We start from the raw sequence: 15,767 nt of genomic DNA, 5'->3' as shown, positions 1-15,767 counted from the left end.
TCCCAGATGAGAACAGGCTCAGGTCACAGAAGGAGGAAATATTCAGTATCTGGTTTCCCTGATGGTTTTTCTTAGAGGATTGATACACCTGTGCTTTTCTGCCTGGCAGATGCACCTGCCAGCCTGTCACTGCCTGTGTAAGAGGGTGTGGCCTGTGGCTCTCCTCCCCCAGTCTTTGGGGTCTGGTTCTGGAAAGGCAGGCAGTAGAGCTGGGCCCCTCCCTTTCCTCTTGGGAAGCTATGCCCCCTCCAGAGGGGTCATCTACATATCAATAAGTTCTTTCTCTGACTCTGCTGATCAAAGTGTTTTGATTCTAAAATGGCTGAGGCTGTCTTTACTGCAAAGCACTTCAGGTTGAAAACAGCTGAGGTTTTCTCCACAGAGAGAGAAAGGGACAGAAAAGCTCCCAGGTTCACCTGCCAGCCAGAGATAGCACCTGATCCTCTGGGCTCCCTGTCCTGAGACAGATATGTCCCCCAACTCTCCCAAGGTCAGTTGTCACCAAAAGCCTCTGTCTGCTTGTTGAGGATTCACTGTCTGTATTGAGCAGTTAACATTAAAAGCCCAGCTGGAGTTGGGCTGAGAGAGTGCTGCTCTCTAGCACCATGAGGCTTCCATGAGGGAGGGGCTCTCAGCTCTTGGCTCTCATCATGGGTCCACAGTTTTACTTACAGATTTTATGCTGCAATCTTGGGCATTCCACTCAGTTCAGATTAGTGGATGATGTGTGGACAGTCACGTTTGTCTCCCCACAGTTATTCCAGGTTATTTACTAGTTTTTTGGTCATTTATGAATTGTTCTGGTGGGGACTAACAGTCTTCCACTCCTCTCTCTTCTGCCATCTTAGCTCCTCCTTTGACTCTATCTTAACTCCACACTTGCCAGTGTCAATGCCTACAATTGAGAATTCCCAAGGCTTTCTCTAATTAGCTAGTTAGAATGACAGAAAGTGGTAAAAATAAAGAAGTTCCCTTTTCAGAGCCAGTCCCCAGCCCTCAAGTTCACCAGGCAAGAGCCAGAGTTGGAACCCCGTTATATGTGCTTCTTTTCTTGGGCACTGCCCTTTTCCAGTATGCTGAGCTCAGCTGATTCTAAATGCCTCTGTTTTTATTTATTTATTTTTCTGTCAGCCCTGCCTCCTCTTGGTGGGAAAAAACTCTGGATTCCTTTTCTGATTGCTCTGGGTTTATCTGTGCTCATAGTTTGTATTCAATAGTCCAAATTTGGTCATTAAAACCACAATTGAAGCTTGGTTTGGCTACACCCCCTTGCTCAGAGAGGTGACTGCTTCTTTTTCCCACAGTGAAGTGTGCCAACTCAGCCTGTGGTGCCAGTGGTAGAGGGTAACCAGGTCTGCAGTGTGGGGAGTTTTTCTTATGGTTCTATGCTGTGATCTCATCCATTCCACCCATTCAGACTGGTGTACAATGTTGTCAGTAGACCCCTAACATTGTTTCATATTATTTACTGATTGTTCCTGTCTATTTGCTAGTAGTTTAGGTGACTAACTAAATTCCACACTTCCCTATGCTGCTATTTTGCCCTGCCTCTCCTTTCAACTCTAAATTTATTCATAATAATGGTAAAATATATATAATGTAAAAATCAGTTTAGCAATTTTAAGTGGACAATTCTCTGAGATGAAGAATATTGACATTATTGTGCAAACCTCACCAGTATTTCCAAACTATTTTCAATATCTCAAACCAGATATCATACTCATTTAGTAATAACTTCCCAATCCCCCTTCTCCCACACCTGGCTACCACTATTCTGCTTTCTATATGTATGTGCTTGCTGATTCTAAGATTTCACATAAGAGAAATGTTACAGTATTTGTCATTTTGTTTCTGGCTTATGTTTCTTAACATGATGTCTTCAAAGTACATCCATGCTGCATGTGCCAGTACTTCATTTCTTTTTCTGGCTGGATGCTATTCTAATGTATGAATATCTTATTTATCCATCCATCTGTTGGATGTACACTTGGATTGCAGCAATGAACACCATTGTACAAATATCTGTCTGAGTACATGCTTTCAATCTTTTGGGGTGTATATTCCTAGTTGAGGAATTTGTGGGTCATATGGTAATTGTATGTTTCACTTTCTGAGGATCTGCCAACTGTTTTCCACAGCAGCTGCCCCATTTTACATTCTCACCCACAATATACAAGGGTTTCCATTTCTCTGCATCCTTGCTAAAGCTTATTATTTTGTTTTTGATGAATAATAGAAATCCTAGTAGGTGTAAGGTGGTATCTTATGGCACTTTGGATTTTATTTTTTAATGGTTAAATATATTTTAAATGGTTAAATATAGACAGGAACAATCAGTAAATAATTGGCCATTTGAATATCTTCTTTGGGGAAATGTATATTCAAATCCTTAACTTATTTTTAAGTTGGGGTTTTTGTCTTTTTTTTTTTTGCATTGTAGGAGTTCTTCACATATCTGGATCTTAATGCCTTATCAGAAATATGATTTCAAAATATTTTCTCCTGTTCTGTATGTTGTCTTTTTACTTTCTTAATAATATCCTTTGACGCACAAAAGTTTTAAATTTTGATGAAATCCATTTTATCTATTTTTTGTTTTCTTGCTTGTGCTTTTCTTGTAAAACATCCCATTGCCTCTCTACAAAGCCTTGGGGATATTTCCCTATGTTTTCTTGTAAGAATTCTATGCTATTATCTCTTTTTTCAAATTAAATTCAGTTTTATTGAAATATATTCACATTCCTTACATTCATCCATAGTGCACAATCAACTGTTCACAGCACCATCATACAGCTGTGCATTCATAACCCCAATTATTATTGAACACTTTCCTTACATCAGAAAGAATCAGAATCAGAATAAAAATTAAATGTAAAAGAAGAACACCCAAATCATACCCCATCCCACCTTTTGTTTCTTTTAGTTTTTGTCCCAATTTTTCTACTCATCAATCCATGCACTGGATAAAGGGAGTGCGATCCACAAGGTTTTCACAATCACACTGTCACCCCTTCCAAGCTTCAGGAGTCCAGACTGCTGGGTTGGAGTTTGGTAGTTTCAGATATTTACTTCTAGCTATTCCAATACATTAAAACCTAAAAAAGTGTTATCTATATAGTGCACAAGAATGTCTGCCAGAGTGACTTCTCAACTCCACTTGAAATCTCTCAGCCACTGAAACTTTATTTCATTTCATTTCATATCTCCCTTTTGGTCAAGAAGATGTTCTCAATCTCATGATGCCAGGTCCAGATTAATCCCTGGAGATCAAATCCTGCATTGCCAGGGAGATTTACACCCATGGGAGTCAGGTCCCATGTAGGGGGTGGGCAATCAGTTCACCTGCCAAGGTGGCTTAGCTAGAGGGGGAGGGCCATATCTGAGAAACAAAGAGGTACTCAGGCACAATTATATGCAGGTTTAGCCTCTCCTTTGCAGTAACGGGCTTCAAAAGGGCAAGTCCAATGATAGAGGGCTTGGAACATCAAACCACCAGTCCTCAGTGTTTGTGAGAACATCATATGCTAGTGTTTATTATATTTAGGATGTTCCATTTTGAGTAAATTTTTGTGTGTATTGGGATTCATCTTTTGCACATGGATTTCCTATTGTCTCAGCACTATTTGTTGAAGAGACTTATTTTTCCATTGAATGGAGTTGGATCACTTGTTGAAAATCAACTTACCGTAGATATGTGGCATTATCTGTGGACTCCCAATTTTGTTCTATTGGTCTATAAGTCTATCCTTTTGCCTTTAACACCATTTTAATTAGTGTAGCATTGTTGTAAGTTTTGAAGCCAGGAAGTGTAATCCTCAATCTTTGTTCTGTTTCAAGATTGTTGTGGCCATTTGGGACCCCTTGAAATTCCATATGAATTTGTGGATGAGCTTTTCCATCTCTACCAGAAAGGCTGCTGGAATTTTCATAGAGATTGAATTTAATTTATAGATTTGTTTTGGCACTACTGTCATCTCAACCACAATGTGCAGACATTTCCGTTTCTTCCACAAATAAAGAGGAAAAGGAGAAAAAAGAGAAAAGAAAAAAAGAGAGAAAGAAAACAATGATTAAAAAAAGAAAAAATCAAATAAAGATAAAAGAAAATATAATAAAAAGTTCAGAAAACAACAATAATACTAATAATCCCTTATCCCCCCTTATGTTCCCCTCTTATAGACATTTACATTTAGTATGTTGCCTTTACTACAATTAATGGAAGCATATTACAATGTTACTGTAACTATAGACGCTAGTTTGCATTGACTACATTTTTTTCCAATACCATTGCATTTTCAACACCTTGCAAAGTTCACATTCATTTTTGTCCCTGATGTAAAAACATTCTTATATTTGTACATTCAATCACAATCATTGACCACTCTAGGTTTCACTAAATTATATAGTCCCAGTCTTTATCTTCTATCTTTCCTTCTGGTGTCATAAGTATCCCTAGCCTTCCTCTTTCCAATGTACTCACAGTCATCTTTGTTCAATGGACTTAAAATATTGTGCTACCATCACACAATATTGTACTATCCATTTCTGGGTCTGTACAATCAATCTTGTTGAATATTCTATACTACTTCAAAATCACATGCCTGATCTCTACCCTCTTTCTATTTCCTGGTATCTGCATTTCTACACTCTTCTCCAAAGCTCTTTCTCCTGTCTTTTCCTATGTGTCTGTAGCACTACCTTTAGTAATTTTTGTGGAGTTCTTCTGTTAACAAACTCTCCAAGTGTCTGTTTATCTGTAAATATTTTAAACTCTCTCTAAGTTTTGAAGGACAGTTTTTTCAGATATAGGATTCTTGGTTGGCAGTTTTTCTCTTTCAGTGTCTTAAATATATACCTCTGCCTTCTTGCTTCCATTGTTTCTGCTGAGAGATTTGCACATAGTCTTATTGAGCTTCCTTTGTATGTGATGGATTGCTTTTCTATTGCTGCTTTCAGAATTCTTGTTTTTTCATTGACATTAGAAAATATGCTTAGTAAGGGGCATGGAGTAGGTCTATTTGGATTAGTTCTGTTTGGGGTATGCTCTGCTTCTTGGACCTTTAACTTTATGTCTTTCATAAGAGTTGGGAAATTTCATTGATTATTTCCTCTATTATTCTCTTTGCCCTCTTTCCATTCTCTTCTCCTTCTGGGATACCTATATCATGTATATTTGTATGCTTCTTGTTGTCATTCAGTTCCCTGTGTCCCTGCTCATATTTGTCAATTCATTGCCCTATCCATTCTTTTGTGTGTAGGATTTCTAGTTCACTAATCCTTTCTTCTGCCTTTCAAAAGTCTGCTGCTGTATGTCTCCACTGTGTTTTTCATCTCTTCTATTGTCCCTTTCATTCGCATAAGTTCTACTATTGGAATGGGTTTTTAAATGGAGAAGGGTATGTTTCTGGAAGAATTGTGAGGAACTTGATGGAAAAGGCCTAGACTGCTTTGAAGAAACTGTTGGTAGAAATATGGACTCTAAAGATACTTCTGAGGGGGCCTTAAATAGAAGTGATTAATGTGTCATTACCAATGGGAAGAAAGCAGATCTTTGTTTTAAAGTGGCAGAGAATTTGGCAAAATTGAGTCCTGGAATTTGACAGAAGGCATAATTTGAAAGTGACAACTTGGCATACTTAGCTGAAGAGATATCCAAGCTACCTGTGGAAGATGCAGCCTGGCTTCTCCTTGTAGCTTATAAGAAAATGTGAGAGGGAAGACATAAGCTGAAATCTGAACTCTTGGGTACAAGGAAACCAGAAATTGCCCATTTGGATGCCTTTTATTTCTTTGTCTTGCTGGATTGCCCTGGCTAGCACTTTTAGCAAAATGTTGAATAACATTGGTGGCAGTGGGCATCCTTGTCTCATTCCTGATCTTAGAGGGAAGGCTTTTGGTCTCTTGTCATTGGGTACTAGGCTGGCTGTGGGTTTTTCTTATATGTTCTTTATCATATTGAGGAAGTTTCCTTCAATTTGCACCTTTTGAAGTGTTTTTATCAAAAAGGGATGTTGGATTTTGTCAAATGCTTTTTCAGCATCTATTGAGATAATCATTTGATTTTTCTCTTTTGATTTGTTAATGTGTTATAATACATTGATTTTCTTATGTTGAACCACCCTTGTCCACCTGGAATGAACCCCACTTGGTCATGGTGTATGATTTTTTTGATGTGTCTTTGGATTCGATTTGTAAGTATTTTGTTGAGAATTTTTGCATCTATATTCTTTAGGGAGATTGGCCTGTAGTTTTCTTTTTTTTGTAGCATCTTTGCCTGGTTTTGGTATTAGATTGGTGTTAGCTTCATAAAATGTGTTAAGTAGTATTCCATTTTCTTCTATGTTCTGAAAGAGTTTAAGTAATATTGGTATCAGTTCTTTTTGGAAACTTTGGTAGAATACCCCTGTGAAGCCATCTGGCCCTGTGCATTTATTTGTGGGAAGCTTTTTGATGACTGATTGGATCTCTTTGCTTGTGATTGGTTGGTTGAGGTCATCTATGTCTTCTCTGGTCAATCTAGGTTGCTCATATATTTCCAGAAAATTGTCCATTTCCTCTACATTATCCAGTTTGTTGGCACACAGTTCATAGTATCCTCATAATTTTTTTAAATTTCTTCAGGATCCACAGTAATGTCACCTTTCTCATTCATTTTCTTTATTTGGGTCTTCCCTCTTTTGATTTTGTCAGTCTAGCTAGGGGCTTGTCACTCTTGTCAGTCTTCACAAAGAACCAACTTTTGGTGTTATTTATTCCCTCTATTTTTTTTTTTTTGTTCTCTATGTCATTTATTTCTGCTTTAATACTTGTTATTTCTTTTCTTTTACTTAGTTTAGGATTAGTTTGCTCCTCATTTTTTAACTTCTTCAGTTGCTCCATTAGTTTCTTGACTTTAGTTCTTTCTTCCTTTTTGATGTATGCATTTAGTGCTATTAATTCCCCCCTCAGTACCACTTTTGTTGCATCCCATAGGTTTTGACATGTGTTCTTATTTTCGTTCATCTGTATATATTTAGCAATTTCTCTTGCTATTTCTTCTTTAACCCACGATTGTTTAGGAATGCATTGTTTGACCTCCAGGTATTTGTGAATTTTCTAAATCTCTGATGGTTATTGTCTTCTAATTGTATTCCATTGTAGTCAGAGAATGTTCTTTGAATAATTTCAATATTTTAAAATTTATTGAGGCTCATTTTATGTCTCAGCATATGATCTATTCTGGAGAAAGTTCTGTGAGCACTAGAGAAGAATGTGTATCCTGGTGATTTGGGATGTAATGTTCTATATATGTCTGTTAATTCAAATTAATTTATCAGATTGTTAGCTGGGAAGGCATATGGCTGGTGTTGGCTTGCTCCCAGGTTGTGTATCAAAATGGCATTCTTCTCACTGCCCTCCCCCCTATGTGGGATCAGACACCCAGGGGAGTGAATCTCCCTGGCAATGTGGAATATGACTCCCAGAAGGAATGTAGACCCAGCATTGTGGGATGGAGAACATCTTCTTGACCAAAAGGGGGAGATGAAAGGAAATGAAATAAGCTTCAGTGGCAGAGAGATTCCAAAAGGAGCTGAGAGGTCACTCTGGTGGGCACTCTTACACACAATATAGACAACCCTTTTTAGGTTCTAATGAATTGGGGTAGCTGGCAGGAGATACCTGAAACTATCAAACTACAACCCAGAACCCACGGATCTTGAAGATGATTGTATAAAAATGTAGCTTATGAGGAGTGACAATGGGATTGGGAAAGCCATAAGGACCACACTCCCCTTTGTCTAGTTTATGGATAGATGAGTAAAAAAATGGGGGAAGGAAACAAACAAACAAACAAAGGCACCAGTGTTCTTTTTTGCTTTAATTGCTCTTTTTCACTTTAATTATTATTCTCGTTATTTTTGTGTGTGTGGTAATGAAGGTGTCAGGGACTGATTTTGGTGATGAATGTACAACTATGTAATGCTACTGTGAACAATTAAATGTATGAATTGTTTTTTATGACTGCGATGGTATGTGAATATCTCAATAAAATGAATATTAAAAAAAAGGCATTCTTCAAAATGTCAGCATCAGCCTTCAATGGCCATCTTCAAAATATATCTCTAAGCTGCAGCCCAATCTGGGCCTGTGTGTCTCTTTTTAAAGTACTCCAGTAAATCAATCAAGACCCACTCTGAATGGGTGGGGCTGCACCTCCATGGTAATAATGTAATCAAAGTTGTTATCCACAGTTGGGTGGGTCACATCTCCATGGAGACAATCAATAGGTTCCAACTCAATCAACACTAATATGTCTGTTCCCGCAAGATTGCTTTAAAAAACATTGCATTTTGGGGGACATAATACATCCAAACCAGCACAATGACTTAATTGGGACACTTTTATGGCCTTAGAACTTTAAATTTGTACCTGAATAAATCCCTTTATAAAAGCCATTCTATTTCTGGTATTTTGCATAATGGCAGCATTAGCAATCTGAAACCATTTATGTTTTATAGTTTTCATTGTACAAGTTATACTTAAGTATTTTATTCTTTTAGATGCTATTGTAAGTGGGATTATTTGCTTGATTCTTTTTCATTTTGTTCATTACTGATATATAGAAACCCAACAGACCTCTGCATGTTTATCTTCTATCTTGCCACTTTTCTGAATTTGTTTATTATTTCTATTGGCTTTTCTGTGGATTCTTGAGAGGTTCTGTATATGGGATCATATCATCTGCAAATATAGGTAATTAGACTTCTTCCTTTCCAATTTGGATTCCTTTTATTTCTTTCTCTTGCCTGATTGCTCTGACTAGAACTTCCAGAACAATGGTGAGAGCAGGCATCTTTATCTTATTCCTGATCTTGGGGGGAAAGCATTTAGTTTTTCACCATTGAGTACATTTGCTGTGGCTTTTTCATAAATGACATTTATCATCTTGAGAATGCTCCCTTATATTCCTAGTTTTCTTAGAGTTTTTTTTTTTACCTTGAAAGGATGATGGGATTTGTCAAATGCCTTTCTGCATCAATTGAGATGATCGAACATTTTTTCCTTCATTCTATTAATGTGGTGTATTACATCAATTTTCTAATGCTGAACTATCCTGCATTCCTGCAATAAAGCCCTCTTGGTCACCATGGTGGTTTGAATATGTTAGGTTCCCCAGAAAGACCATGTTCTTTTAATTCATTCTTGTTGGGGCATATTGTGGGTGGGACTTTTGATTAGGCTATTTCAATTGAGATGTGTCCCAGCCCATTGAAAGTGGGTCTTAATCCTTCACTGGAGTCCCTTAGGAGAAGATAAAAGGCAGGTAAAGCAAGAAAGCATAGGGAGAAACAACCAGAGACATTTGGAGTCGGCCATTGAAACCAGAACCAGGAGAGAAGCACCAGCAGACAGTGTTATGTGACTTCTCATGTGATGGAGGAACCCTGGATGCCAGCAGTCTTTCCTTATAGAAGATTTTGTCCCCTTTGTGCCTTAATTTGGACATTTTCATGGCCTTAGAACTTGTATTTGTAACCTAACAAATCCCCACTAAAAAAGCCAACCAATTTCTGGTATAATGCATACCAGATGCTTTAGCAAACAGAGAGTCAGGGTGTATAATCATTTTAATATATTATTGGATTTAGTTTCCCAGTTTTTTGTTAAGGATTTCTGCATGTATCTTCATAAGGAATACTGGTTTGTAATTTTCTTTTCTTGTTCTGTCTTTATCAGTTGGTATCTCTGTAATGCTGCCCTCATAGAATGAGGAAGTAATCCCTCCATTACTATTTTTTGGAAGAGTTTGAGAAGGATTGATGTTAATTCTTTCAATGTTTGGTAGTGAAACCATCTAGTCTCAGACTTTTCTTTGTTGGGAGGTTTGATTACTGATTCATTCTCTGTACTGCTGAGATCTTCAATTTCTTTCTGGGTCAAGTTAGGGGGTATATGGGGTTTTAAGATATTGTACATTTCATCTGTTTTCAAATTTGTTGTTATGTAATTGTTTATAGTAACCTCTTATAACCCTTTTATTTCTGTAAGATTGATAGCAATGTCCCCACCTTCATTCCTCATTTAAGTTACTGGTGTCCTCTCTTTTTCTTTGCAGTCTGGCTAAACCTTTGTCTATTCTATTGATCTTTTGTTTCACTGTTTCTCCAAATTGTTTTTTCTCTTCTCTGTAACATTTTTCTTAGATCAAATATTTAATATTTCCTTCTTTCAACTAACTTTGGGTTTAGTTTTTCTTGTTCCAGACTTCAGCTGTGTAGTTGGGTAATTGATTTGGGGACTTCCTTTTTTATATAATGTAGGCATTTAGAGCTATAAGTTTCCTTCTGAGCACTGCTCTGATCTTTAGGTTCACATGTCAACTTGGCAAGATTATGGTGTCCAGTTATTTCATTAAGTATGGACCGCCCTGTTAGTGTGAGGACATTCTGTCAACTTACATGATCAGTAAGCTGATTGCATCTATGGCTGATTATGTCTACAATCAACTGAGGAAATTGCCTACAATGAGAGTTGACTCATCCAGTCAGTTGAAGTCTTTAAAAGGAGAAGCAATGATTTCAGCAGTCAGAGGAGAGATTTTCCATCTCTATTCCAGCCAGCTTCTCCTGGAGAATTCATTGAAAACCTTTCTAGGAGTTCCCAGTATGTCACCTGCCCTATAGAATTTGGACTTACATTTCTTATAAAAATCTCATAATATTTACAGATATCTCTGTTTGGTTATGTTTCCCTAGACAACTCTGACAAATACAACTGCCTTCACTAACATCCCCAAAGTGTTTGTATGTTGTGTTTTTGTTTTCATTCACCTAAATATATTTCCTAATTTCCCTTGTGATTTTTTTCTTTGACCCATTGATTGTTTAAGTGTCATTTAATTTCCACAAATTTGGAAATTTTTCAACTTTCTTTCTTCTATACATTTCTAGCTTTATTCCATTGTGTTCTGAGCTAATAATTCATATGAATTCAATATTTTTATATTTATTAAGATTTGACATGTGGTCTAAGAAAATGTTCAATGTTCCATGGGGAGAAGGTATATTCTGCTGTTTTGGGGTGGAGTGGTCTATATATGCCAGTTAGGTCTAATTGGTTAATATTTTGTCCAAGTCCTCTATTTCCTTATTGATTTTCTATTCTGATGTTCCGTCAATTATTGAAAATTACATATTTATAGCTCTAACCATTATTGTGGAACTATTTATTTTAATAAATTCTGCCCATTTTTCTTCATGTATTTTGGGCATCTGTTGTGACTTAAAGTCTATTTTGTCTGACAATAATATAACCACCCCAGCTCTCTTTTGATTACAGTTGCAAGGAATAGCTTTTCCCACCTCTTTGTCTTTGTATCTCTGGTGAATTTCTTGTAGACAACATATAGAAGGATCATGGTTTTACATCCAATCTGCCCATCTCTGACTGTTAATGGGGAAGTTTAACCTATTGTCATTTAAGGTAATAACTTAGAAGGAAGGATTTACTTCTGCCATTTAGCTGTTTTCTGTGTGTCTTGCATGTCTTTTGTTCTTCAATTAGTCCATGAATAACTTTTTTGTATTTAGTTGCTTTTCTGTAGGGTATCATTTTGATTCCCTTCTTTTTTTTCCTTTTCTTTATTTTGTAGTTATTTTCTTCTTGGTTTCCTTCATAATTACAATTAACATCTTAAGCTTATAACAACATAGTTTGACTAGTACCAGCCTAGTTTCAGTAGCATACAGACTCTACTTTTGTATATCTCCATCCCTCCACTTTTATATTGTTAATTTCTCAGATAATGTCCTTATAAATTGTCTTCCCATTAACATAAATTTAAAATATTATTTTACAAATTTGCCTATTAGGTCATATGTGGGAAAGTAACAATCCAAAATTACAATAACACAGGATTTTATATTTATCCATATAGTTACTTTACCAATGTTCTTCTTTTTCTTCTTACAGTTTTGAGTTACTGTCTAGTGTCTTTTTATTTGAGCTTGAAAGCCTCCCTTTCTTATAGGCTGGATCTTCTGGTAGTGAAATATTTCAGCATTTTATTATCTGTGAATCAAGATACTCTCTCCTTCATTTTATGGGGATAGAATTCTTATTGACAATTTTTAATGGACTTCAACCATGCCAACCCACTGGCCTACATGGTTTCTGATGAGAAATCCACTGTTTATCCTATGGGGGATCCCTTGTATGTGACAAGTCACATTGCTCTTGCTTCTTTCAAAATCCTAACATTGCATTTTGACAATTTTGCTATAGTGCATATTGTTGTAGATTCTTGGAACCTGTCCTGCTTGGAGCTCCTTGAGCATTGTTAATGTGCTATTCATGTCTTTCATCAGTGTGCTGGTTTGGAGGTAGTATGTCCACAAAACACCATGTTCTTTGATGTAATCTTGTGTGGGTAGGCATTATTGGTGTCGATTAGATTGGAATTCTTTGGTTGAGTGTTTCCATGGAGATGTGACTCAATCAACTGTGAGTGAAACATTTGATTGGATAATTTCCATGGAGGTGTTACACCACCCATTCAGGTTGGGTGTTAATTGGATTGCTGGAGTTGTATAAAGGAGTTCACAGACAGACGGACTCAGAGCAGCACTGAGAGTCATTTTGGAAATCAACTGGGAGACATTTTGAAGACAGCTGTTGAAAGCAGAGTCTTGCTCTGGAGAAGCTAAGAGAGGACAAACACCCCATGAGCAACATTTTGAAGAACCCACAGGAACTGAGAGAGGAGCTAGAACACAACCAAGATCAGCAGATGCCAGCCATGTGCCTTCTTGGCTTAGAGAGTTATTTCTGGACAATTTTGGCCTTCCTTCAATGAAGGTACCTGATGGTTGATGACCTACCTTGGACACTTTATGGCCTTAAGACTGTAACTGTGTAACCAAATAAGCCCCCTTTATAAAAGCCAATCTATTTCCGGTATTTTGCTTAACAGCAGCATTAGCAAACAGAACACATTTGGGAAGGTTTTGGCCATTATTTCTTCAAATACTTTTCTGTCCCTTTCTTTCTCTCTTGTCCTTCTGGAAATCCAATGCTGGATCTGTTGTGAAACTTGGTGGTGACCTGTAGATCCTTCAGATTCTGTTCATTTTTATTCATTTTTTCTTTTTCTACTATTCACTTTGAATATTTTCAATTCTTCTGTCTTGAAGGACACTGATCCTTTATTCTATCTGTTCAAATCTGTTTTTTATTCCCTCTGGTAAGTTTTTATTTCAATTAATTCTTTCCAGCTCCAAAATCACTGTTTCATTTTTATGATTTCTATCTCTTTATTTTGTAAAGATCTTGTCTTAATTTCCTTTAATTATCTGTATATGGATTTCTTTACTTCGGTGAATACATTTAAGACAACTGATTTAAATTCTTTGAGTAATAGTTCCAAATTACAAGCTCCCTTGGGGAAGGTTTCTGGGAAATTTTTTTTCATCTGGGGTATGGTCCATATTTTCTTGATACTTTGTGTGTTTTGTAATTTTTTGATGAGCACAGCACATTCTGAATGTTATGTTTTTATAACTCTGGAAATCTAGTTATCCCAGTCCTCTGAGATTGCTAGAATTTTGTTGTTGTTAAAGGCTCAAGCCATCAATTTATGATTTTGGAAATTATTTTTGCTTCTACATGGGGAATGGAAAGAGAAAAGAGAAAAAAAATTAGTACTGCTTCTTAAGACTCCTCTGCTGCTTTTGCTTGAGGGAGTATTACAATGGCAGCCCCTAGAGCTGATCCCACCCCACAATCATATTAAATACCTGATAAAAATAAGTGATCTGTGTAAGATCACAACCACCAAACACCCCTATATTTTAGAGGACTAGGTGCTCATAGCCCACCATGTCACAAGCCCAAGCTGCACCAGGATTCCAAGCTGCTTTCCCCCCTTCTGCCTGCCATGTAGTAGGGGTTTGGGGATGGTAGTCACAGCACAGAAGATGAACTTCAAATATATTTACAGTAATTTACCAGCCTCTTCTGCCAGTTTATCCTGGATGCTGTGCAGTGTTCTACTAGTCTCCAGAATTTCCAAATAGTCAATTCAGACACTGCATGCCATCTTTGACATGGTGCCCAAGGACAGGTCCATGTCTCTCCCAAGTCTATGAACACACAGTGTGTCGTTGACCCTAAAACCTGAATGACTAAAGAATCCCATATTATCAAGGTCAATATCTTCATTGGAGAGTCTGTTTGCAAGCAGGCATGCTTGATCGAATGTGAAAGGATGGGCACTTTACCTCTGGGGTCTTCCTCTCAAACCTGTAAGCCAGTCTACTCACAAGGAGAATGTCAGACAAATCCCCTGGAGGGGCCCCTACAGAGTCCCTGAGCAATAGATCTCAGATGGCCAAGTTCATCTAACAAGGGCAGTCTGAGAAACCTTCAGCAACAAGCAGAGCCCAAGGAGATTTGACCACTAAATTCCATGTGGTGTCCTAGACAGATGTTGAGAGAGAAATGCGGCATTTGGGGAAAACTGAGGATATCTGAATAAGTGAGGACATCAGTCAACCATAATGTATCAATGTTGCTTCTTTATCTGTGGCACATGTCCCACCCTGATGCAGCAGGCTACCTGCAGGGCACTGGGTGTGTGTGGGGGAGGGGTTGAGTGCTCTGGAACATCCTTCCCTTAATTCTGTAAATCCACCACTTCATAGGGAATTGTTTGGAATTGGGAAGAGCCCCCTCCTTCCTACCAGATGAGCTTTGCATAGGCCTTTGGGTCACCAAAGGAAGAAGGTATGATTCAGGGATCTGTGCAGAGGCCCCAGCAACTCCCCTACCAGACTCAGGCAAAGGGTGAGGGGCTTTCCCAGGAGAAAGGCCTGGAACCCTCCCCATGTCCGCAGGGCCCTGGTCTGCCCTGCTCCTCCCTCAGGACCTGACCCAGCCCCCTTGATACTGTGCCCTCAAGGCCCTGTTTACCTGCAGCCAATTTACCTGCAGCCTGGGGTAATTGCTCCCTGAGGGCCAGTCCTCCTCCTCAGCCAGGGTCCCCAGTGACCTTGGCATCCACCCTAAGCAGATGGACTCCTTTAAAGAACAGCAGCGAACAAAGAGGCACCAACCAGGAAGGGTCAGGGCATTTAACCACAGGGTTCAATCTCCCCATAAATTTGGGTAAGGACATTGTTTCTCTCTCATGAAAATGTGAATTTCTTCTGTGTAGAGAGTAAGCTGTTGGGGCACATCCCTCATATGGACAGGGAATATATTAATCTGTCCATGCATCCACCCCTTTAGTTAACTTTTGAACTATCTTTCCTAATTTCCTTTTCAGTGTTTCTGAATTCACAGTTTTACTGTGGAAAACATGCCCCTCCCTTGGCTTTGTTCCTGTCTTTCTCTATTTCACTGTGAAATGCAGAGGTGCCCCAAGACTCTCCAAGCTCCTGGGCTCTGCTGTCCCGGGCCCCACTTGTGTGGCTGATCGGTAAGAGGACAGAATGGTGTCTGTGCTTTAGACTCTAGGGAAGGTCAAGGTCTTTAAAACAAGCTGCTCTGGCTGCAGGACCTGGAGGTGCTGACTCAGCTCCCTGCGAGTCTGGGGTGGGAGGACCCCGCATGGAAGTGCGCATATGCAGGCAGAGTGCGCCCTGGACTTTAGCATTGGATGAGGTTTGCAGGCGCCAGATGAGGGCTTGGTCATTTATGTCTGCAAGGGGAGTAGCCCATGCACAGGAGAGAAGGGGTGTGGCGTGATCGCTGCATGGTCCTGGTGTTGACCCTCAAATGTGAGTCTC

This window comes from Choloepus didactylus, chromosome 4 (genome assembly GCF_015220235.1).
Source record: "Choloepus didactylus isolate mChoDid1 chromosome 4, mChoDid1.pri, whole genome shotgun sequence".
In the NCBI taxonomy this organism is placed as follows: domain Eukaryota; kingdom Metazoa; phylum Chordata; class Mammalia; order Pilosa; family Megalonychidae; genus Choloepus; species Choloepus didactylus.
The sequence above is the reverse complement of the archived record's forward strand: the minus strand, read 5'-3'. Positions refer to the sequence as shown.